The sequence below is a fragment of the Pipistrellus hanaki genome (assembly GCF_964339955.1).
Source record: "Pipistrellus hanaki genome assembly, chromosome: 9".
NCBI lineage: Eukaryota > Metazoa > Chordata > Mammalia > Chiroptera > Vespertilionidae > Pipistrellus > Pipistrellus hanaki.
In genome coordinates this window covers 68,158,223-68,182,493 of record NC_140511.1, presented here as the reverse complement: position 1 = coordinate 68,182,493, position 24,271 = coordinate 68,158,223, and the positions used below count along the sequence as shown (strand labels likewise).

At 51.8% G+C, this 24,271-nt stretch overlaps 1 protein-coding gene across 4 annotated transcripts in view; it reads left to right on the top strand.

Moving 5' to 3' along the window:
* Nucleotides 1-24,271, top strand: part of TSPAN18 (tetraspanin 18) — a 139,336-nt gene that overhangs the window by 72,692 nt on the left and 42,373 nt on the right. For 2 of the 4 annotated variants that reach the window (XM_084894496.1, XM_084894497.1), the window contains one exon: nucleotides 22,515-22,647. The exons of 1 other annotated variant lie outside the window; for it this stretch is intronic. The gene's annotated coding sequence lies outside the window, so the exon portion shown is untranslated. Of the gene's footprint in view, nucleotides 1-1,902; nucleotides 1,956-22,514; nucleotides 22,648-24,271 lie in introns of those variants that run through there. One more of the 4 variants, XM_084894498.1, reaches the window with a different exon arrangement.

Genomic DNA, 24,271 nt, shown 5'->3' with positions numbered 1-24,271 from the left:
CTCTATGCATTTATTCTGGAACAGTGGCTATTCTGATTTTCTCTTAGCACTTGACCAGAGCACACGAGGGCCCTCATAAGGACATGTAGGAACACCCATGCCTCTGCTCTGATGTCCCATTGGTTAAAGCCAGCTTCATGGTCAGGCCCAAGGTCAAGGGGTGGGCAGTCACTGCCCACATGAGGTTGTGGCAAGGGTATGGATGAGCAATTCTGTTACGGGAAGGGATGACTTGGGATCTAACTCAAGTTACCACTGAGATGCAGAAGGACTCATAGACCAACCACTGCTCATACTCACGGAGCAATTACATGTGACAGGTGCAATGCAAATTGCCTCAGGTGTAACATCTGTGAGGTGGCCATTCCCCGCCCCATCTCCTTCTCCAGTGGGCAAGTGAGGTCCCGGAAGCTGAAGTCTTACCAGGCCGGCTTGGGTGTGAACCCTTAGCCACTGTGGTCCTGGCACTTCCCCCAGTGTTTAGCTTACATACAGCCTGAGTATTCCCCAGAGGTGCCCGCACTTATTCCTGCTTTGTAGAAGGGATGTTTGAGGCCAGATAGCTGAGCTCACCATTCAGGAAGCTGGCAGGTCTGTCCACAGACCTCTGATCCCTTCCATGCTGAGTACTAGGATCTGTTCCTTTGGCCTCAGACATTTATTAGGCTAGGAAGGCAGGGGGCATCAGCCTGGAAGTCAGGATGTCCACATTTTGCCTCTGTTAAGTGTGTGGTGTGGGCAAGTCTTCGTTGTTTAACTTGGCCCCTGCAGAACTGACGGTGAATGGCAGGAAGGCCCATTTCCTCCGTGAGCCCTGCCAGTGCGGCCCTGCCCTTGCAGGGGATGCTATTTCTATACATCCTCCCTCCTGGGCCCTGACCCTGACCTTCCCCTGCCCTCAGTTCTGAGGCTAGGGAGAGCCTGGGGCTCTGAGGCCAGAGGATTTCCTGGCTCAGCCAACACACGCCGGCCAGAGAGCATGCCTCAGGGCCCGCCCTCCATTCCTGGCCTGAATTCTGTTCCCAGTGGGTCAGGGCGGGCAGGGAGGGTGGCACAGGCTCTGTTGAGGAGTGGCTGGCCCAATGTCTTGTGTTTGTCTCCCTGCTTCTCTCCCGAAAAACAGGAGTAGAGGCCAGGGCCCGCCTCACTCCTGGCCCAGCTGGAACACCTGCACCCCTTTTGCCCTCCCCACTGCCTCGTCCCCGCCTCCCATCAGTCCCCCAGGGCTCCAAACATAGCAACCCATGCCAGCCTTTTATCCTGGCAGGGGAGGGGAGAAGGAAGTAAATTGGTATTTATTGACCTTCTTTCATGTGTCAGACACTATTTGGCAATAATTAATATACTGTTATTATATGTATGCAAAATCAAATATATGTAAGTAAAATCATATATACATATGTAATATAATATCATATATGTTTTATAATGTGTCCAAGAATGGCTTATCATATCAATTTCTAGCTCCCTGGCTGGGGCTCAGTGGCCTCAGCCTGGGTCTTGGCCCTGTAACTAAAAGCACATGGCCTGGCTTCCCTGAGCCTCAGTTTCCCCATTTGCTAAGTGATCTCTCACACCACTCCCAAGCCCGATATTCCAGAGTCAGGCCTCAGAGACCTCTCCTGAGCAAACACTGTGGGCCTTTGTCTTCTGAACAGCGTAAATCATCATAGAGGTTGTATGGATTGTTTAGAATATCCACTGGTATCTAAGCCATTGATGTTTCTGGTTTCTAGATGTGAATCTGGTAGTGAGGACTGGGTCAACTTATTCTGAACCTTCTTCCTGCCACATCCCCCACAGACAGGCTCTGGAGTGGTTTGGGCTGGTCTTGCCAGTGGCAGGGTCTCCACAAGATAACCCTCTGCTTCCTTCAGGCTCCTGTTTTGTGCTTTTGTGCAGGAATTTGCACCCAGCAAGCTTCTCAGTTCTAATTAGAGACCTGAGAAGAGCAGGTAATTATAAGGATGAGGTTGGGGTATCTTGACTTCTGTGGGAAGGGGGTGGGGACTGCAGAAACATGCATTTCATGCCGATCACAGGGACCCCAGGGAACCTGATCTTGTGTGTGTGGATGTCTTTAAAATTGCTAATTGTCAGGGTGAAAATATTTTCACACACTCACTCTCCAGGAGAGCTTTATTACTGAGCCCACTGGCAGCCTCCTTGAAGTCAACTGGCCACAGTCAACATGGAAATCCTAATTAATAGACGTTCATGCTGCTCTTGGGCACAACAGCGGAAGTAATTATCATGATTTAATTGACTTTTCTCCCCTCTGTTATGCACTCTGCTTTTTCCATTTTCTTGATCTGGGAAGTGTTTTTTTGTGTGTGTGTGTGTGGGTTGTTTTTTTTTTTAATTTTTTATTAGCTTCTTTTCTGTCCTTTTTCCCTGTTTTTACAAACTGTCTCTCACACCAATGCTCTACTTATCAAATCCTATTATGATAAATATTGTGACAGCACAAAGCTCTATATTACAGAAACATCCAGAGCCTGAGCCAATGGCTTACTTATTGGGAGCATATTGGTTTGTGAAGGTGCAGTCAGACCCAGTGAAGTGTCTGGCAAGGAAGCAGGGAATCGATTTGAGGTTCTGGTTTCGGCAAGCTCCTTGGGGTTACAGGGGACAGAGAGCCACCTGCCCTAGTGCCACCGAAGGGCTGTCGCTGTCAAGATACATTTGGGGCCGAAACCGGTTTGGCTCAGTGGTAGAGCGTCGGTCTGCGGACTGAAAGGTCCCAGGTTTGATTCTGGTCAAGGGCATGTACATTGGTTGCGGCACATCCCCGGTAGGGGGTGTGCAAGAGGCAGCTGGTCGATGTTTCTCTCTCATCGACGTTTCTAGCTCTCTATCCCTCTCTCCTCCTCTCTGTAAAAAAAATCAATAAAATATATTATAAAAAAAAAAAAAGATACATTTGGGGCTCAAGGAAATCCAAGGGACAAAAATGGAGGAATCTCTGAGCTGCTGGCGCCAGAATGCCACGGGAAGAAATCTCTCTCTTTCTTTGGTCAGGCTCTCTCCAATGGCTTATTGCTCTCTGTGTGTTAACCAGCATGGTCTGCTCATTTATCTTGACCTTGACCATCTGGTAAGTGGACACTGAGCCCTCATGGTTTCAGTTCAATTCTCCACAGCCAGCTGGCCATGCCCTCTGAGCCATCCTGTGCAAACCTGAATGCCTTTTACACTCTAAAGGTCAAGGGATTGGCTACCCTGGACCTAGATCAGCAGTGGCAAGAAGGTGGGGTCATATGGCCCACTGCCCACTCCTCAGGAGCTATGGGCAAAGCCTTTTGCAAAATAGATGAGACTGAGGGAGGCACCAACAGAGGCACCAACTTGGGTTCAAATCCTGGTTCTACCTACTTGGTGTGCATCCTTGGTCAAATTAGTGAAACTTCTGCCTCTTGGTATTCTTATCTATAAAATGATAGCACCTACTTCATAGGGCTGTTATGAAAGATACATGACTTCAATCTTGTGACATACCAGATAAGCACTCAATAAAATGTTAACTTACTATTATAGTAGGGTCAGGTGGACATGCAAGGCCATCTCTGATGTCTGATTAGCAAGTGAGACTATCCTACAGTTACAAATGTTGAGGACTGCAAGGAGCCCGCGTAAGCATCTAGTTTAACCCTCTCATTGTACACAGGGCAAAGTGAATCACCGAGAGGGGATGTAACCTTTTTTAAGCTCAAATAGTTTTGACTAAAATGATATTGGACTACTGGGCATGTAGCTAAAGTTAAGACCAAGGCATTCCTTAGTCTCCTTGGGGATTATTAAGAGCTATTGGCTTTGAATTAGAGCATCACAGATAATAAAGCAAGGTGGAACTAAGTCTGAGGACTTGCTCTGTCACCCACTAGCTGTATGTCATTGGCAGCATTGTGTCTTTGTAAAAACCCTCCCCGAGTTGCTATGAGGATTAGCAAGACACGCTGGGCATATAGTCGTCACTGAGTAAACACAAGCTTTTGCTATTGGTATCCAGGCCGCCTCTCCCTTCATGACGTCATCAGAAATGGAAAGGTCTTGACTTAGGTTTCAGACCCAAATCCATAGAATTGATACTGCTGGGAGATATTTTTGTCTTCCGCATTTTACATCACTCTCTGAGACAATTAGACACGCTCATTTGAGTCCAGTAGCTGGTGGAGGGAGAGGAAGAAAAGGGAGAGAGAGACGTTGTCCACTCGGAATTGGGTTTCTGTGACCGTCAATCACTTACAACACATGGCTTGGTATTGGTCACCCACCCTTGACCTCCTGTTTTCTAGGGTCTTCCCTCATTGTTAAGACCTGCCTCACATCACAATTGGGGGTTTGGAGTTAAGGCCTTTGCGTTTGAGTTCATCTGAGTTCTAAGAAATGGATTTTGCAGCCTCTCCTTGGTTTTTGCTCTCCCGGAGGGCGGGGTGGGTCAGCGCCTCTCATTCCAGGCCCCTCCTAACTGTCATTGTTTGGCTTCTAAGTTCCTGGTGCTGGTTACTTATTCAGTGTGTGATTTGTTGCCTTCCCCCCCACCTTAGCTAATCTGTTGGCCTTTTGGGGGTCCTGTGATCACTAGTCAGCTGCGTTGGGGGCAGGGACAGGGGATGTGGTGGCCTCAGAGTCTCTAAGGAAACCACGCGGTGAGGGGGAGGGTACCTGGGAAAGATCGAAAAGAAGGTTTCCCCAGGAGGGGCTGCCCATTCTGCCCTACTTCTTCATCTCGGGGGCAGGCAGGGTTACTCTGTGACCTGCAAACAAAGCTGGACCCTTGGCCTGCGGCTGTGGGAAGCCAGGCAGGACAATGAGAGGAAGGAGAAAGCCTGGAGATAAAACCCAGGGCCCCAGCGTCTGGGGGGGAGAGTGGGGTAGGATTCCTGAGGCCGGCTCCTCGAACCCCAGCGAGAGGAGGCTTCGTGTAAACATGGGCTGGGTTTCCTGCGCTCACAGGGCCGTGCCGGGGTTTTTATCGTGCTGTTATTGTTGAGATAATTATTCCATTTCAGGAGAAGCCAGAGCCAAGGACAGGCAGGCCTGATGCTTCCACAGGGACACTGCTATCACTCACTCATTCACGCCTCAGACATTTATTGGCTTTGCTTTGCTTGGTGCTGGGAATATAAAAAAAATCTGCCTGCCCCTCTCCTCAATAAGCCCTTCTCTGGACCTGGGCGCAGACACCAAGCAGAGTCTCAGATCCAGGGTGGCCAGAAAAACAGCAGCAGGCATGTTTCCAAGGTTTAGAAGTGGAGAAGTGGACTGACTACCTTTTGGCGGATGGACATCTGTCAGGGCCCAGGTCTAGGAGACCAGGTGTGTTCTAGATGCCCCTGAATCTCAAAAGCAGGCAGAGTTCCCTGTGTTTTTGTTTTGTTTTTTAAAATCTCTACTCACTCTAAAGCAAAGGACTCTTAGAAGCCATCAGGTAGAGGGGCTGACATGTATCCAGCACCTTCATGTGCTAGAAGCTGTTGTAGGAGCTTTCACAAATCACCCAGTGATCCTTCAATCCTCAGGACACCCTGTGAGGTAGAGCTGACTTTTGTCCCCATTTTACAGAGGAGGGGCGTGAGGCCATCCTGGTTAAGTAACTGGTCCAGTTCGCATCCCTAGGAAGAGGGCAGCTGGGAGGGAGCCCACAGGGGGCAGATTCCTGCATTTCTAGAAAACTCCAGGCCCACATACGTCCCCAGGGTCTGGATTTCCCACAGGCTCCTTACTGACTTCACAGCTTCCCTCCTCCCTCCCCCCAGTTCCCCCATCTGCAGTCTGACCAGTGAAGGGAGCCTCAGTTCACTCACCATTCAATGCCATTACCAGGGAGTCCTCCTTTACTCTCTCCTTCTACCCCCAATAGGCAGCCCCTCTCCAGGCCCTGTTCATTCTGCCTCCTAAGTAACTCTTGAATCCCCCTCCTCCTCTCCATCACTGCCTTCATAGACGCCACCCTGATCTCCCACCTGGACAGTTGGTCTCCCCATCTCTCAGGCCTCTCCCCTAATCCAGTCTCTCTCTGACAGCCCTGTCATTTTTTAAAGGTATGCTTATGTTTTAATTTATAAACTTTGCTTTTTTTGGAGCAGTTTTATGTTTACAATAAATTTGATCGGAAAGCACAAAGTTCCCAAATACGCTCTGCTGCCCCGCATCCCCCCCAAAAAAACACAAAAAACAAAAACAGACAGTGTCCACTATTACTTACGTCTTGTATTATTTGGGTATTTGTTATAATTGATGAGCCAATATTGATACATTATTGCTAATTAAAGCCCATAGCTTACTTTAGGGTTCACTCTTTGTGCTGTACATTCTGTAAGTTCTGACAAAGGCATACTATGCCCATTAATGCTATTTCATACAGAAGAGTTCCTGAAATCCCCTGTGCTCTGCTTATTCGTGCTTCCCTCACCCTTGAACCCCTGCTCACCAGTGCTCTTTTTACATCTCCGTCATTTTGGCTTTTCCAGAATCTTGTATAGTTGGAGTCATATAGCAGGTGGCCTTTTCTGACTGGCTTCTTTGACAAGCGATATGCACTTAGCTTGAGAAGTCATTTCATTTTATTGCTGACTGATGTTCCATTACATGAATGGAATATTCAATTGTTTATTCTGTTTGTCCTGCTGAAGGGCATCTTGGCTGATTCCAGTGTTGGGTACTAGTGACCATGCATACACCGCTGCAAACATCCATGTGCCGTTTTTTGTGAAAACACACGTTTCTGACTCCTCTAGGCTAACACCAAGGAGCATGACTGCTGGGTCCTACAGTCAGAGTGTGTTTAGCTTTGTGAGAACTGACAAACCACTTTCCAAAGTGATTGTACCAGCTTGCACTTCTGCCGGCAATGAATGCGAGCCCCCATTACTCCACGTTCTTGCCAGCATTTGATGTTACCAGTTTTGTGGATTTTGATATGTTTGGATTTTAATAGGTTTGCCGCGGTATCTTGTTGTTTTACAGCAATTTTGAAAAAGGCAGTTTGGATCAACCATACCTATCCCACTGCTCTTAGAAAAAACATGCCCCCTCCTCTGATGGTGTGCCTCTGTCCCCCTCACCAGGTCACATCACCCCCTTCCCCTCGCCCACCCACGCCATCCACACCAGCCGCATTCAGTTCCTGGAACAGTGTGAGCCCTCTCTTGCCTTGGAGCCACGCATAGGCTGTTCCCTCTGGTTAGATCGCTTGTCCAGCCCTCTCTGCACCTGGCAGGTCCCTCTCATTCCTCCACGTTCAGCTCAGATACATCTCCTGGGGGAGCCCTTGCTCTACTCTCTCACTGGACTCTATTGCTTTCATGGCACATATTTCAAACTGGGTTTATAGATCTATTTGCTGGATTATTTATTGAATAACGGGGCAGGGACCCTGGGGTTTGCTCACCATCGCATCCCAGTGTATTGCACTGCCCTTGGCATTGAGGTGTTCCTCGATATTGATTTGCCAATTGGAGAATGAATTGTCGGGCCAGTGTAGCCGGACAGGAAAAGGAAGGGGGAATATTTACTGACCATCACTTGGGTACCAGCCATGGTCTGGCCACATTCATGTTCATTATCTTCTTCAGTGTTAGGAGGGCAGATCGTCTGTACAGGTGAGAAAATCGAGGCCTAGGGAGGGGCTTAGGCCAAAGATCCCTGGCCCTGCAGCGTCTGCAGCCTGTCTCCTTATTCAGCTTACCGGTCCCACCGGCTGCAGAGACACACTGACAGGAGACCTCCATGGCTTCACTGTCAGTCTCCGCTGCCATTTCTCTGCCTTCTACAGAAATGGGCGTGACTACCTAAACATGCTTGGGCTTTAGTTTCTGACGGTGCCTCTTTGATATCTACCAAATTGAGGCCGACCCCCGACACCACTTTGTACCCCCATTCTGTGCCTTTGCCCACACAGTCACCTCCGCCACATTTGGAAGACACCTCCTCCAGGAGGCCTGTCTTCACTGCTCCTTACTATTCACTTGTGCCTGACTGTCCATGACTCGGGGGCAGGGCAGGGTCCTGGCTGAACAGGTGGACCTGGGTTCAAATCCCAGCTTTCTTTCATATTGGCTCAGTGAACTTGGGCAAGTAGCTTAAGGTCTCTCTGAGCCTCCTTCTTTCATCTGTAATGTAGAATAACATGAAGATTTGTTTGATGTTTAGAGACGAACTACAGCCTCCAGCTCCATGCTGGCCTATGGCAAATGGGGACTGTTAGATAATTACTCTCATTTGACAGTAGATGTGTCAGTGTCAAGGGTGTTACCTTCTACCTCCTCCAGGAAGCCCTCCTTGACCTTTAGCCTTAGCCCTTCCTCCCTGTGATCACCCACAGCACTTCATTGGCAATCACTTTCCATGCCTTCCAACAGTTATTTGATTGATTTTTCTTCTGTGCTGGACTAGGCTGAGCTCTTTGCAGTGGTTAAATTCACTGCAGATTATTGTAAACCCAGAAGGGTGGCCAGCCGGGAAGCAGAATCAGGGGCAGGTAGGCCAACCTGTGGAGCTGAGAAGGTATTGGCCACTTCCGGCCTAAGTGCAGACACTGGGTTAAATAATACACACCTCACCTGGGCCTTGGCTTTTTCCTTTTTAAGTTACCGTCAGGGTCTCAGGGACCTGGGGACTGGCAGGGGAGTACCACCCCCCATTCCTGATCATCCTCAAGTGCTCACACCCATCTAGCAGAGGAGGCCGCTTTGCCCATAACCACCCAGAGAGAGCCTCCTGGGCAGGTAAATAACAGGCGGGTGGGCGTGGCTTCCCTTTAATTTAGGGTGGCAGCCAGATCATTCATCACTGCTGCCCACCTCTGTCTGCCCAGCCACGCGTGAACCAGGGACCGGCTCTGTCCCCAAGGCTTACACCCAGGCAGTACCTCTGAGATTGCCAGGAGCGAAGAGGGGACTTCTTACCATTCCTCTTCTCTCTTTCCTAAGGACACATGGGGAGATGGGGTAATTGGGACACCGTCATTAGATCTTCTCCAGCTCATACCTCGGGCTCCGCTCCTTGGGGTTCTTCTCCAGGGAAGGAAGCAGCAGCCCCAGGGAGACGCCCAGCAGCTGGGTTTGTTTCGGATCACACTGTCTGTCTGAATTGGCAAATGATGGGTCTGTGTTTTGTGTTTTGTTTTGCGTTTTGTTTTGCTTTGATGAAGCCCAAGGCCCCACAAGGAGTTTTCACCCACCGTCCTTTGCTAAATGCATCTCCCCAGCATGCCTCCCTCCGTTTTCTCACGCCTCCAAAGCGTGGGGGAGCCACACAGAGAGGGGTCAGGCTTGCAGGCTTGGTGTCAGGCTGATGAGGGTTCAAATCACACTCAGTTGCTTACTAGTCCTATAACTCGGGCATATCGCTGAACTTCTGTCCTCAGTTTCCTCACCTGGAAAATGGGAGTCACCACAGCACTCACCTCCATCTCTTTCCCTCTCCTGTGGGGCCTTGGGTCTCTCTCTCCGTGCACATCCTCTCTCCACTCCAAACCTCTCTGTTCTTCCCCTTTCATCTAGCCTGCTTCCCTTTCTCCATCCCTTTCTCAGTCTCAACGGTCTCTCTTTTTCAGGTGTGAAACCTTCATCGCTGCCACCACCCACCTTCTCTCTGTCCCCTTCATCTTGATTAATTGCTTTCTGGAGCAAGACTGGCACCACCAGAACGAAGCATGAGGAGTTGGGGGAGGGGGGGTGACAGAGTGATGGGAGGGGGCAGATGCTCAGGGCCATTTAGGGTTCGGAAGCACTTTGGCCAGCGGGGAGCAGCCGGAGGGCAGAGTGAGCCAGTGGCTGTCTCTCTGGCCTAGATGAGCTACTTTGTTGATTTGGGGGGATCTGTAGGCAGCAGGGGTCCCCTGAGACCTAGAGCTGGGGCCTGCACTTCCAAGGACACTCCCTGTTCCGTGTGCACACTCCCAGATGCCACCTCAGGGTGGGTGGCCCTCCTCAGGGCCTGCAGAGCAGTGACTGGAGCCCACAGCCAGGACTTGTCCAGAATGCACAGCTGCCTCAGGTCCACACGGGCTTTGCTCTACAGGAGACAAAGGCGCTGCCTTGTCCAAGACCCCCACAGGGAGCATGCTTCACCCCCATAGCCAGGGAGCCTGGAGCAAGGTCACTTGAGGCTCAGTTTGCCCATCTATGAAATGGGGCTGATAACAATGCGGAAGTCACTGCTGAGAGCTTGAGGAGACTGCGTGGAGAGGGCATTCCCCATGCCCGGCCCACACGAGGGCTCCGTACAGGCTCCAGCGTGTTGTCACCTGGAAGTGAGGGTGGGCAGGCAGACTTGAGTGTCCTTGCCGGGTTGGTTCATGAGGAGGTGCCTCCCGCTTTAGGGAAAGTTGGTATTGTAATAGCTGGGTGTCATAAGACATTAAAAGATGAAGCAACATTTGCCTAGTGCTTGGAGGGAATTAATTCCTTTTTGTAGGTGATCTCGGCTCAAAGCTCCTATCAGCCCAGGGGGGTGAGGGAATTGTTCTTCTCATTCTGCAGAGAAAAAAAACCCTGAAGTTCAAAGGAGTGAAACAACTTATGCACCTGAGGGCACCCAGCTCTGAGCTGGGATGGAGCAGGATTCAACCAGGGCAGGCTGGCTCCAGATGGCGCCCTTTCCACTCCTTGGCCGCTTCCCAGAGGGGCGGGCACTGGCCCCACTGGGCAGAGCAACCTCAGGCTCTGTTTCCATTTCAACACCGTGATGGTGTGCAGAGGTTCCACGTTAATTATCCCGCTGGATCATGACACAGCTTGCAGTTCGGGCAGGGACCTCGGCCCCACTTCACACATGAGAGCAGCAGAGCCAGAGAGGGAGCCTCTTTTCACAGATGGGGTGATGAGGCCAGGAGTGACTCATAGATTGACCCCAAATCAGAGAGAGAGAGAGGAAGCAGGGCAGGGGCCTTTCTAGACAAGCCAGGTGACGTGAGAGTGAAGAAAGAGCACCACTCAACTGAGCCGAGTCCCTGAATGCCAGCGTTAAAGCCTGAGACTCACTCTCCAGGCTCCAAGGACCATAAAATGGCCCGGCTGGGAGACCTCAGAGATTGTCTGATGGAATCCATGCTCTACTCTAGTAATTCTTTACAAATCCTATTTAAGAATAACACACACACACACAAACACACACACACACACACACACACTAGAAGCCTGGTGCATGAAAATTCATGCACTGAAGGGAGGGTCCCTCAGCTTGACCTGCCCTTCTCACAGTTTGGGAGCCCTCAGGGGCGGGAGGTGACCTGGAGATCAGGGGAAGGCAATGCCCCCATCACACTTCTGCTGTTGCCATTGCCAGTAGCGCAAGCCTCAGCCAGCTTTGGTTACCTGAGCCTCAGGCAGCCTTGGATGGGTGGGCAGCCGCCATCTGAGGGTTGCCTGTGCCTTGGGCTGGCCTTGGCACTATAGGGCTGAGAGGCCTGAAGGACTCTGAAGGCAGGCGTGGAGTGGCTGGATCTGCCTGAGGGTGGGCCTGGCCATGCCACACTTACCTGCTGCCCCGGAAGGGCTGAGGGGACTGAGTGTCGCCATCTTGTGGCTGTGGGCACCGCCATCTTTGACGGTATAACAGAAGTGGGGCCGAGGTCCCTCCTTATTGGCTATAGGCACCGCCATCTTTGTGAGGGTGTGATGGTCAATTAGCATATTCCCTCTTTATTAGATAGGATGTGAATTTATCCACTCTTCCCTGGCTGGGCATTGAGTTGTTTTCACTGTGGGGTGCTTGTGAGTAAGGCTGCAGCATACATTCTGGTCCACACCTTTCTGGAGGCATGTGCAGGCATTTCTCTTGGGAATGTAACCGAGTGGAAATGCCGAATTGTCATAGGGTAGGCAAAGGGTTAGCTTTAACACACACTGCCCCATAGAACGGTGTGCCATTAGTCAATCCTGACAGTGTGTATGAAAGTTCTAGTTACTCCCAGTCTATAGTTTACTCTTTCCGTCTTAATTGTGTCCAAGGATCGTTTGTGAGGAAAGAGAATGAATGTTTATTGAGAGCCTCCCCGTGCCAGGCCTGGTGCTTCTCACATCTGACTACCTCATTGCTCACCACCACTCAGTGAAGGGGGGGTACCATCCCCTCCACCTCCCCACACCCCCTTACCACCTGACAAGAGACTCTCCCAAATTCTCAAAGTTGGCAAGTGTCTGGACTGCATTTCTCTGGCCCCAAAGCTCCCTCTTCCTGCTTTGGGTGTTGGTGGGAGAGAAGGTTCCCAGGCCCCTGCCCCCTGACCCCTCAGCATGTCTCCCCTTCAGTAGCCAAACAGAGAGGCCGATCAGAGAAGGCCCTGTTTCTCCGCCTTCCCTGGAGGGGCGGCTTCCTAATTACCCACCTTGTTTTGTTTGAAGTGGGTTCCTTGGCATCGTCAACTACATTCCACTGCAGATGCAAAAGCTCTTCCAAAAGTCTATTGAAAAGGTTGGCAGTATCTGGTGTTTGGAATTCTTCTTAATGCCAATACCTTACATGTATACCATTTCTTTGATTTATAAAGTGCTTCCCTGATGGTTATCTTATTGCATATTCATTAGCTTAAGGCAGTGAAGTAAGTAAGCAGGACAACAGTCATTAGAGAGATCACGTCCTGTCGATTTCTACCGAGGACCGATCCGGTCCCGGGCAGAGGGCTGCTGTTGAATGGGTCCTGAGCTTGGGCATTCCAAGTCCAGTGAGTAAGATGTATGCCTCTGGGTGGTGTCCAATGCAAGAGTGCGGCAATAGAGACATTCATCATTCAGCGAGTTCTTACTGCATGGCAGGCATCCTGCTCAGTGGACACTGCAAAGAACAAAGCAGGAAACCAGGCACAGTCCTTGTGGAACTGGCAGAGGTGAAGCAATTGCAATGGGAGCATGGCAGAACAGTGGCCACCTTTCCCTGGGAGAGAGGGGAAGACTCACAAAGGAGGCGGCAGCATGTGAACAGGGTCTTGAAGGGTGAATAAGAGTTCGTTCAAGGGGGAGAGAAAGGTATGGCATTCCAAACCGAGAGGGCTGCACGGACAGCAGCCGGTATCTGGGACTTACCCAAGGCCACCTGGCCACGAAACGGGGGAGTCTGCTGCTTCTCAGCCCCCTCTGTCCTCCCGCCCTCCATGCTGTCTCTTTGACGCTCCCCAGAGCACACAGTCCGCACAGAAATGAGTAAGTGCAGCCTGTGGCATTTCCAAACCCAGTGGCTCAGATGCCAGGCCCAGAGGTAGTTTGCCAAGGCAGCACTGGCTGTGCTTGTCTAAAATCTGGGCTTGCTGAGAGGAGTACAAGATCAGCTCAGGGGTCCTGGGTCTCTCCTAGTGGCCTTCCTGGGCCTCAGCTATTGCATCTGCGAAATAAGAATAATAACAACAACAACCATAGCTGCATTGGTGGAACCTTTACGTTATGCCAGGCACTGTGCTGAGTGCTTTCCACACACTATCTCCTTCAATCTCCACGATGGCCCTGTGATGTGGTGGGTCCTCTTATTATCCCACTTTTCAGATGAAGAAACTGAGGCTCAGAGGCGTTGCATGACGTGCCCAGTATTTCACAGAGCCAGAAAGCGGCAGAATCCAGGTCACTCCCAGCTCTGAGTGGCTCCAGCTTGAAGCAAATAGGCCTTTCAGTTCACACCTCTGCCCCCAACCCCAACGCACACCTCAGGTGTTGAATGGGTTTGTTTCCTGAATGGCAGCTGGGATCTGGGGGATGTGGTTTGATGGGGGAAAGCATTTGGCAGGGGCCCATCTCCTAAGAGGCCAGAACTCCTGATTTTTCCTGAGCTGGGCAATCTGGCGGTGGAGGTACCTCAGACAGTACAAACACCAAGACTCAGGCGGGGCTTGGCTGGTCCACAGAGCCCCAGACACTTCACAGAAACGGCCGACTCTGGGGGTGTTGCATTTATTATAAACTGTGAACCAAGACAGGCTTCCCGCCCCCCAGAAAAGCAGGTCGGGAAGTGCCCTTCGTCGGGGGAGGTGGTCTGCCTTCCATTGCACAAGCATGAGGAGTTCTGCTGAGCTCAGGGCCTGTGCAGGCAGCTGTCTCGTCCCTGCCTCCAGCTCTTCGGGGTATATACTAGGAGTGGAATCGCAGGCTCATGTGGTGAAACTATGTAGAACTTGCTGAGGACACATTACTTCTTTGAACCTCAGTTTCTATGTCTGTAGAATGGAAGAGAGGAAGATGGAGGCGGGTGAGAGGAGGGACAACCATAGCTACCTTGTGTGGGTGGATGGGAAAAGATTTGAAGATTAAGTGAAGTGCAATGCCCAGGGTAGCCAGGGCTTAAGTTGCTTCAGGGAGAGGCCAGGTTAAAGAAGCTGATGGCTGTGGGAAGGAAGGATGAGGGGACAGGGGTCCCCTGTACCTGGCTGGCTGGGCCCTGCACCCTTGCAGAGGGGTTTTTCTGTGAGAGACGGGGCAGAGGGAGCCGGTGGCTGGTGCCCTGAGAACCAGGCCCCCTTCCTGCTTTTGGACCCGGGGAGACTGACTCCCCAGCCCCACGGGGCTGCCCTCGCCCTCGGGGAAGCCAGCAGCGGCTGCTGATGTAGTTGTCCCCAGTTGCCACTTGCCCCTTTCTCTCCCCTCCCTTTGGAGCCTGCCGGGGAACTGTTCAGGCTTGGCAAGCAGCAGGGGTGCAGAAATCAAATTAATAGATAAAAATTCCCATCCTCTGCCTGTTACTCACCTGGCTGAGCTGCGAAGTCTGTGACATAACAGGGATTGGGAGTGGGGGAGGGTTTCGTTTGAGAGGGAGCGAGTCACGGGCTTTTGATGTGGGAAGAGGCCAGATGGCACCAGGAGAGAAGGTGTTAGCAGCCAGCTGCTGAGGTTGAGAGAGGGGGTGCAGTGTCCGGGAAAGTGGTCAGCGAGCAGCACCAGAGTGCCCCCTAACCCCTTCCTTCAAAATCGGGAAGAAAACACCGGCTGTGGTACCTCTGTGCCACTGACTGGAACCATTGCCCTCCCAGGGTCCCTGTTTAGCCATCCCTCCCGAGTAGAGTCCATGCGAAGATGCATCAGGTGCCACGTGGACAGCAGCTCTGTGGGACCTGGCACACAGTAGGCCCTCAGCACCTGTTGGGCAGGTGGAATCAGACTTCCTGCTCTCACCGCCTGCATCTGCATGGAGACATCTCACGATGAGGTCTCTCCGGCCTGGCTGGCCCGAGTGAGCTCCTTCCCTCCCACAGGCGGGAGATGGACCCCGTGATCCCTAGTAGTCCCTGTCCCAGGGCTGGGAGAGAGGAGGAGGCCGTTGTTCCCGGGTTCCCTTCTTCCAGGAATGAGAAGCACAGCCGGAGCCTTTAGCATTGGGGTCGGCCAAGGCCTGGGATTTCCCACAGTGTTTGTCCCAAGTGATTGGCTCATTCTGTTGTTAATTAGTAAGGATACATGGATACACTCTGCTTGTAAAAAATGACACATTTCCGGTGAGATTAGAACCCCTGATGCCAGGCTCCTTTCCCTACTGTTTATCCAGAGGACTGGTGTTGTTTGCCCTGGCTGGTATTGCTCAGCGGTTAGAATGTGGGCCCAGCGCACTCAAGGGCCTTTGGTCAGATTCCTGGTCAGGACATGTACCTGGGTTGCAGGTTTGATCCCTGGCCCTGGGGCACATGCTGGAAGCAGCTGGTCCATGTGTCTCTCACATCCATTTCTCTCTCTCTTTCTCCCTCCCTCTCTCTCTCTCCTCCTCCCTCCTTTTCCACTATCTCTGGAAAGCAATGGAAAAAAATACCACAGGTGATTAACAACCACCACCAAAAAAAAAAAAAAAAAAAAAAAAAAATCAACTGAGTTAATTTAAAGATCTTATTTGTGAATTTGGGCTGCATCCATCTAGCAGTTAGAAAGGAGCTCCTGGGAGTTACACAAAATGGAAGGCTTTTACGGGCAGAAGAGGAAATTTCTAGCAAAGCGTGGCTAGCTGCAGGCTTAGGTCACCCTCCTCTGTGGGATAGAAGGGGTCTTTGGGGATTATCTCGCTAGTGCTGACCAGGAAATTCCAGGCTGACCAGTTAGGATTGCATTCCTGAGGGAGGCTGAGACTGTAATTAGGTTGGGTATTAAGTCTGGTTTGCTGATGTGGCTGAGCACCACTGACTCCATTTTGGGCCCGTCGTCATCTCTTTTTTTAACAAGGTCAACACTCGAGAGCAGTGTCTGAGTGTGGCCCGGTCCAGGCTGGGGCTGCCAAGAATAGGGTGAGGACCAGGATGAAGGTAAACCACTCCCCAGGGTCCCTGCCCCCTGAGTTTAGCACTGAGGGGTGAGTGAGCTGCCTGGCTGGGGTTTCCTCAGGACATAAATGGAGCTATAATTGTAATGCTAATAACAGCTTCCATTTACTGAGGCTGACTGGGGCAGATGCCCTACTGGGCGAGCTCCCCTGGCTTCTCATTTAACTCTGGGAATGAGAAGTGGCATTGTCCTCATTCTGAGGAAACTGAGGCCCAGAGAGGTTTGCAGAAGCTCGCCCAAGATCACACAGTGGTGGGCATTTAAATTCAGCCTCACCCGCCGATCCGGTCAGGGGCAGCTGACCCTGATTCTGGCCCAGCCAGCATCTAGCTGGTGTTCTCCAGGCAGGGCCTCCTTCTCACCGTACTATGCCCATCTGTGGGGACTGAGCCCCTCCTTTCCCTCGAGGGTTGAGGATTGTTAAATGCCTGTCTCATTTTAAAGAGGAGAAGGCAGAAGTCCCAAGAGGGCACATGGGCTGCCCAGGGCACACAGCGAGTATGAACAAAGGTGCCCTGCCTCTGGGTCAGCATTCCTCACTGATGGACCTTATTACTTTAACCCAGCACCAGGCTTTGCCCTATGTGTGTGCACACATGCATGTGTGTTAAGCGGGGAGGGAGTGTGTGCATGTGTGTGAGGGGGTCAGGGTTAGGTGCAGGTGGGGCCTTTAGCAGCCAGCTCTGCTGAGGTTGAGGGAGGAGGGGATGCACGGCCCAGGAAAGGGGTCAGAATGCAGCTCCAGCGGACCCCCTAATCCCTTACTTTAGGATCAGGAAGAAAGCACCCCAGTGGCACCTTATAGACCTAGGTGTGAAGCCCCTGGTACCACTTAGTGGAACCACTGACCTCGCAGGGCCTCCATTTAGTGACCCTTGCTCTGTGATGCCTCTCTGTGACAGGCCCGTGAAAGGCGGGCTTTGTTTTTTGGAAGGACATGCTTTTCCATGCTGGAGAGCTGAGAAGAGAGGGCAGGATGAGTTAGGGTTCACATTAAAACCGACGCGAGCCGAAACCGGTTTGGCTCAGTGGATAGAGCGTCGGACTGCGGACTGAAAGGTCCTGGGTTCGATTCCGGTCAAGGGCATGTACCTTGGTTGCAGTCATATCCCCAGTAGGGGATGTGCAGGAGGCAGATGATCAATATTTCTCTCTCATCGATGTTTCTAACTCTCTATCCCTCTCCCTTTCTCTCTGTAAAAAATCAATAAAATATATTAAAACAAAACAAACAAACAAACAAAAACCGATGCTAGTACAGAAGCCGCGCCTTGAGGGGAGGCGGCAGGCTGCCTGGGCTCCCCGTTCTGAGTGGTGGGGATACCAGCCCCGAAGATTAATGAGAGGGCAGGGGAGCACAAAAAGGAAGGAAGAAAAATTGCTGCCCATTATACCTGTCCTTTGGCAAGGCCGGGTAATTAGCAAACCCTCAGCAGTAAAATATTTCGTTTTGGTGTAATTGCAAAGTAATTATGTGGTATGGGTTGTGTATCAATCGTGTTGATTAATAACACTCAGGTAGTAATTAAACATCTGCTTCATAATCGTGTGCAGGCTGAAGCTCAACATACATGCACTCATGCATGCATGCAAAGCTCCTTGGTCGCAGTGGTGCTCGTGTGTGTGTGTGTGTGTGTGTGTGTGTGTGTGTGTATGAGAGAGAGAGAGAGAGAGAGAGAGAGAGAGAGAGAGAGAGAGAGAGTTAAGACACCCTCCCGTCCCTATCATACCTTGAGGTCTTTCTGTCCCCATCCTCCCCTGGGACACAGGGAGGCACTGAGCTGGCCCTGGGGCTGTGCTACCCTGAAGTCCCTCTCAGACCAGTTCCTCCCCTTCCTCCCGTGTGTATCTCCTTCCCGCTCAGCTGCCTGGCCCAATGGGTTGGCATAGGGGTTCAAGGGCACCATACATGACCATGTGCTGGAGCGTTTTAGAGCCCCCCATGTCATAGTCCATGTTAGACGGAGTGCTTCTAGGCTCCTTTCTTGGGCAGGCTGCTTTTCCCAGCAGCCAGATGCCCTGTGGCTCATCCAATGCCCCCACACACCCTTTAGGCCTGGATCGAAGGATCTGCTTCCAGAGGCTGTGGGGACCAGCGCAGGACACGAGGAGGGAGCCAGGAGCCTTGCTCTGGCGTGGATCCCACCCCACTGGCTCAGGTTGGGTCAAGGTGCTCTCCTCCTTCCCTCAGATTCCAGCTCCATCAAACAAAGAAAACTGAGCTTAGTGGCCTCCAAGGGCCTTTCCAGATCTGCTACACTCAGACCCCACTTTGGTTTGTACTAATTAGGGATCGGAGACGATTTAAATTCAATACATCCGATCCTTAGTGAGTAAACAATCAGAAATAATTCCTTCCTTTATGACTTCTCAAAGACTCACTCATGAGCAATGAGAACCCAAGCTAAAATCAATAGCTTTTATTTCTCAGACAGAGGAACTGCAGAATCCCCGAGCTGCTGGGCACTGCAATTCATTCTTGTATTTTAAATTTTTATGTTTATGTTTATGGACTGCCATTAGGTAATACAGATCTATCCCGAAGGTTGACTTTTTTCATTAACTTAACTCATTTCAGTTATTAGTTCACGTTTATAGCTTGGGTTTAATAAGCGCATCGTGCAAAAGTCATAAAACAGCCCCTTTTTTAAAAGCAATATTTTAAAATTGAGACTCTTCTCTGAGTCATCCCCGTTTTATTTGCTCATAACTTGCTTCTCCTGTGATGTGAGGCCCAGTGGTGCCAATCCCAGCCAGGCATTTGCCTGGAGCTTCAGCACCTCATTTGCAACAGGGAAGGGCACCGCTGATTAATAAAAAGCAATAAATGCTTACATTTTAGAAAGCAAGCACCCAACAATCACTCACTCACTGTGTTTTGAGTGCTTCTCATATATTATACTAGAGGCCTGGTACACGAAACTTGTGCATGGGGCGGGGGTGAGAGGGTCCCCTCAGCCCAGGCTGCACCCTCTCGAAATCCAGGACCGCTGGTTCTTAACTGCTCACCTGTCTGCCTGATTCCCTTAACTGCTTGCCTGCCTGCCTGATTGCCCCAACCACCTCTGCCTCAGCTCCCACACCTGGGACCCAGGCTTTCCTCCTCTGGCCAGCTGCAGGCACCTGAGACCCAGACTTCCCTCCCTCTGGCCAGCTGCAGGCACCTGGGACCCTGGGCAGCTTTGCCCAGGCCCTGGCTTTGTCAGGAAGGATGTCCAGTCTAATTAGCATATTACCCTTTTATTAGTATAGATTGTCTGGCTGCATCCTCATCCCTATGAAGTGGCTTTATTATTTTTTTTTTTCACTTTACAGAGAAGGGCACTGAGGCCCAGAGAGGTTAAATGAGCTGCCTGAGGCCACACAGTTGATGACAGCGGTAGAGCTGGGATGCAAACCCAACATGTCTAAGTCCAGTCACCATCTTTCCCCCGATATCTGTCTTCCTCTCCCACCCACCCTTTCATCATCTCTTTACTCTCCACCTCTACCACCAGGCCCTTCCCATCCTCCTTTCAGTCTCTCATCTGTTTCCACTTGCCGGGGCTCCCTCCTGCTTCTTATCTACCTGGAGTATACCTCTGCTCTATGACCTTCCGTGGCTCCCCATTGCCTATGGGTGAAGTTTCTCACCCTTAGACCAGCATCATTTGAGGACCTTGACCATTCCTCCCTGTCTCATTTCCTAGGCAGTCTTGGCTCGTGGTCCTGAACACCCACCCACACCTGGGTACCTCCATGCTTTTGCTCACCCTGGTCTCTTTGCCTGTGGTGTCTTCCTCTCCCCTCCACACATCCAAATCTGCCCCCTCTGTCAGAAAGCCTTCCTGAGGCTCAAAAAAGAAGGGCCCCTCCCTTCTCTGAACTCGGAACCAAGGGATGCGCCCTCCTTCGCCTCCTTGAACTATGAAAACCAGGTCCCTTAACAGTGAGCTGCTTTCGAGGTGAAATGTGTGCCTCACTCATCCCTGGCACCTTCTGAGTACTGGCTATACAGCAGGCGTTTAATGAATGCTCACTAACATGAGTGAATGCTCCTGTGGCTTGTGACCTACAGGGAAATGCCCGTGTCCTCTCTGTGGCACTCAGGGCCAGCCCCGTGCCAAGTTAGGGAGACACTGTCCATGTTTTACCAGCTCTCAGTGAAAGGCGCTGATCACAGGCCTTTTCCATCTCATTTCCTGCTCTTCCCGAGGCCCCAATCTGGGTATCTCTGTGCCTTTGCTCACCCTGGCCCCCATGCCCACAGCGCCCTCTCTCCTCTCCAGATACACACGTCTGCCCTCTACTCCAGGAAGCCCTAATGTGCCTGCTGGCGTCATCAGGACACTGGAGGAGGTGGGGGGATGGGCGGGGAACTTACTTTGGTATCTGCCTGTAAGTTATTAGAGCCCTGGTTTTAGATCTGGCCCCGAGAGACTGCAGGGACCATTGGCGGGTCCAACACCCCCTCTCACCGGGAGAAGCCAGGGCCCCCCGGAGGAGAAGGTGTGCCTGAGTGCTCACATCCTGGGACGGGAACCCAGGACTGTGCCTGCAGGTCCACAGAGCCTTCTGCTGTCCCCTCCTGGGGATGAAGGAAAGCCCCCACCCCCAGCCATGGGTCTGTTAATGGGATAGGCGGTCTGCTTCTCTTAATAGGTGTGAGGGAGCATGGACTGGGGTGAAAATGAAAGATGGAGGCTGGGGGTCACCCCCGATGAGCCACTTCATCAAGTGAATTGGGAGGAGGCCCCGAGGGGCTGACACACACATGCGGTCCTAATGGGGCAGAAGATGGGGCCCCGGGCAGCCGCAGCGAGCCCGTGAGAGAGGCACAGCTGCATAGCATGCTGCTAAAACAGCCTCCGTTGTCACCTCCTTCCTGCAGCCATTTGTTTACTTCCTCATCCTACCCTCCTGGAGAAAGTGGAGAATGCCACCTCTCCTGGGGATCTGTCCCACCCCACCCGCCTCTCTCCACTTCTCACACACTGGCTGCCGTCTGGTGTGACATTAGCGTGACATTAGCGTTCCCCAGCTTGTGGAGCGCTAATGACATTTGCATCTCGCTGGCTGGTGAAACGTGGGCTGGGGTTCGGGGTCCCGTGGGCAGGTGGGGCGTGTGCAGCCCAGAGGGAGAAGCAGATACGCTGGGTGTGGGCCACGCGGGTCACGGAGAGGCAGAGAAGAGGGGTAAAGGTGGGTCGGAAGGAACAGTAATGGGTGGCACTGAGAGATGTTTGTCTAAAGAGGTGCTAAGGACAAAGAGCAGTTCCTGGTCTGGTGCTCCATCTCCCGGGCAGCACTCCCAGCATTCTCTTGCTGTGTTGCCTCCCTAACATCTATTGAGCGCTTGCTCTATGCCAAATGCTCTATTGAGGGCTTTACAGACTCAGGGAAGGCATCTTTACTCCCTGCAGTTCTTGAAGACAATGCTGTCCTTATCCCTGTTTTACAGATCTGGAGATCAGGTGCCCTGGGTGCTGGAGTTGCTCCGGGCCCCACTTCTGGAGAGAGGTTGCCCCAGCATGGGGTGAGATCCACCCACTTCTAAAGCTGATGCTACTGTGGGCACTGCCTCCCACACCTTGTCCCGGCTTAAGCACAGCCAGGAGACCATTCTCGGCCCCGGCCTTTCCCAGCATGCACCTGACAGGCAGGCAGCAGACCCTGGCTGTGCCCCCTTGGCTGCTCCAGGGGCTGCAAGGCTGACAGCTACAAAGGAGGGAACATCCCTAGAGAGAGCACCCAGCAGGAGAGACCCCAGGTTCAGGCCTCCCTCTGCTGCCAACTTGCTGTGTGACTTTGGACAAGTCACTGCCCCTCTCTGGGTGTCTGTTCTCCTTGCTGGTAAAATGATGCCGTGGGTCTGGCTCCATGGTGCATTCCTAGAATGCATTTGCATATGCACAAGGATCTTTCCTCCTATGTACTTGAACTCTCCCGCCGGTTCCACCCCCTCGCTTGGAGGTATAAAATGATGTTTTATGTTCAAGCAAGCCATGAACATTTGCTGAGCATCCCCACTCTGCAAAGTGCACCGTGCTAGACGCAGCGAGATGCTTACGTATTTTTTTTTTCCGGGCATACACACACAGCCATATGCATATCTTTGCGTCTCAGAATTGTCTTGCTTCCCAGTCCTGATGAGTAACCTCAGACTCCTGCAGTCTTTGCCTCATCACACTGCCTCCTCGGGGCCCAGAGAGCATTTCAAACAAAAACAAGAGACCTCAGGCAGCATGAGCAAGTAAGATCTCCCCCAACGAGGCAGGCAGTCACGGCGGGCTCTGTCTCTGACAGGTGGGCATCTCCTGGACAGCACGAAGCTTGCAGTGGCAAGAGCTTCTGGCACTGTCGTCAAAGCAACGTGAATCCTTTGAATTTGGCTTCTAAAAACGTGGACAGGATCCTTTTCCAGACGCCAGCTGCTGAGGTAAGGGAGTTCAGGCTTGTTCAGCACGGGGTGTTAGGCTGCTTTGTTGTTGTTGCTAGTAGTAACCGTCAGCAGGGCACCCTGTCATTCTTTATCAGCGGGCCGTGATTTAGTCCCTTCTTTAGCAGGAGTGGCTAAGGCTCTAAAGTCCAGCAGACCAGGGATCAAATCCTGGAATCACCAGTTTTTAGCTGTGTGGCCTTGAGACCTTTCTGTGTCTCAACTTCCTCATCAGTCAACCAGGGAAGCAATAACACCCACTTTCTGGGTTTGTGGTGAAGATAAAATAAGGTAACACGTGAAAAGGACTTAGAACAGGATGGGCACCCAGGTAAGCTCAGAACCCAATAAGTGTCAGCTGTTACTGTAGGGTGCCTACCCTGTCAGCTTGAAACTAGTTGAGTCTCACATGGATGGGGTGGAGTCCACATTTGCACTGGAATGTAGACTCTGTGAGGGCCAGGGGTTGATCTGTCTTAGGTGAATCCTCTGGTCCCAGCAGAGCAAATAGGCCATATTTGTTGACTGCCTGGATGTGTGAAGATGCTTTGTCTATAGTATGCATGCGTTAGTTAGGATATGGGTTTGGTTGTGTGTAACAAAATCCCAAAGCCACGGTTCCTTAAAGGAGAGAGGATGCTTTTTCCTCAGTAACACTGAGCTAAGGAGTTTCTTCTACAAAAAAAATATTAGAGGCCAAGTTTCCTTCTGTCCTTGGCTCCTCCATCCACTTGTCTACGTGATCCTCGGTGGCCCACGGTGGTGTCTCCATTCTGCTCAGCAAGAGGGGAAATCAGGAAAGGAGAGGGTGCCCCATCCTTTAGAGGGTGCACAGGTCACTTCCATTCGTGTCCCATTGGCCAGAACGTAGCTCTATGACACACCTGGCCACCAAGGAGACTGGAAGTTCAAGTCTTTATTTGGCTCCAGTACAATCTTCAGAAAAAGGAGAAGGAATGCGGGCAGACAGAACAGCAGATGCACCCTAGTGGGCAGGGGGTGGGGATAGGGAGCAGGCGGGAGGGCTGATTTATCCCAAACAGGTCCTTCCTGTGGCCTCTGACCAGTAGACCTCGGTTTCGTGGATCGGGTTTTTGGAAGCCACACACACACACACACACACACACACACTCACATACACAGAGTCACACACATTCACATACACACAAGCACACACATTTATGTACACACATACACAAAAACACATGCCCACACTTACACACATACATGCACCGCACCATCTCAGCCACCCTGTATCAGCTTGCCTTGAGGTCCCCTCCACTTGCTCGAAGGGCCTTTACCTTCTTCCCTTCACCCCATTCCCACTCCCACCCCCATGCCCTGGCTGGTTAAAGTTTCTTCAGCTACTTTAGCATTTATTTGCTCTCAGAGGCCCCCAAAAATTGGACCTATGACAGCTTCCTTTTCAGAGGAGCAGCTATAGCTGCCGTCCCACCCCCCCTCAGCCACCACTTCCTGGGGCCTCTGAGAGGGAGGGGAAGGAGGGGGCACTGACTGAGTGGGAGCCCATCTTCCAGGGCCCCAGGGGCCTGTGTGGGGTTCCAGGGCAGAGGCGAGCGGGCCAGCCTCTCGGCCCCAGCTGACGTCCACCGTGGCAGCCCTG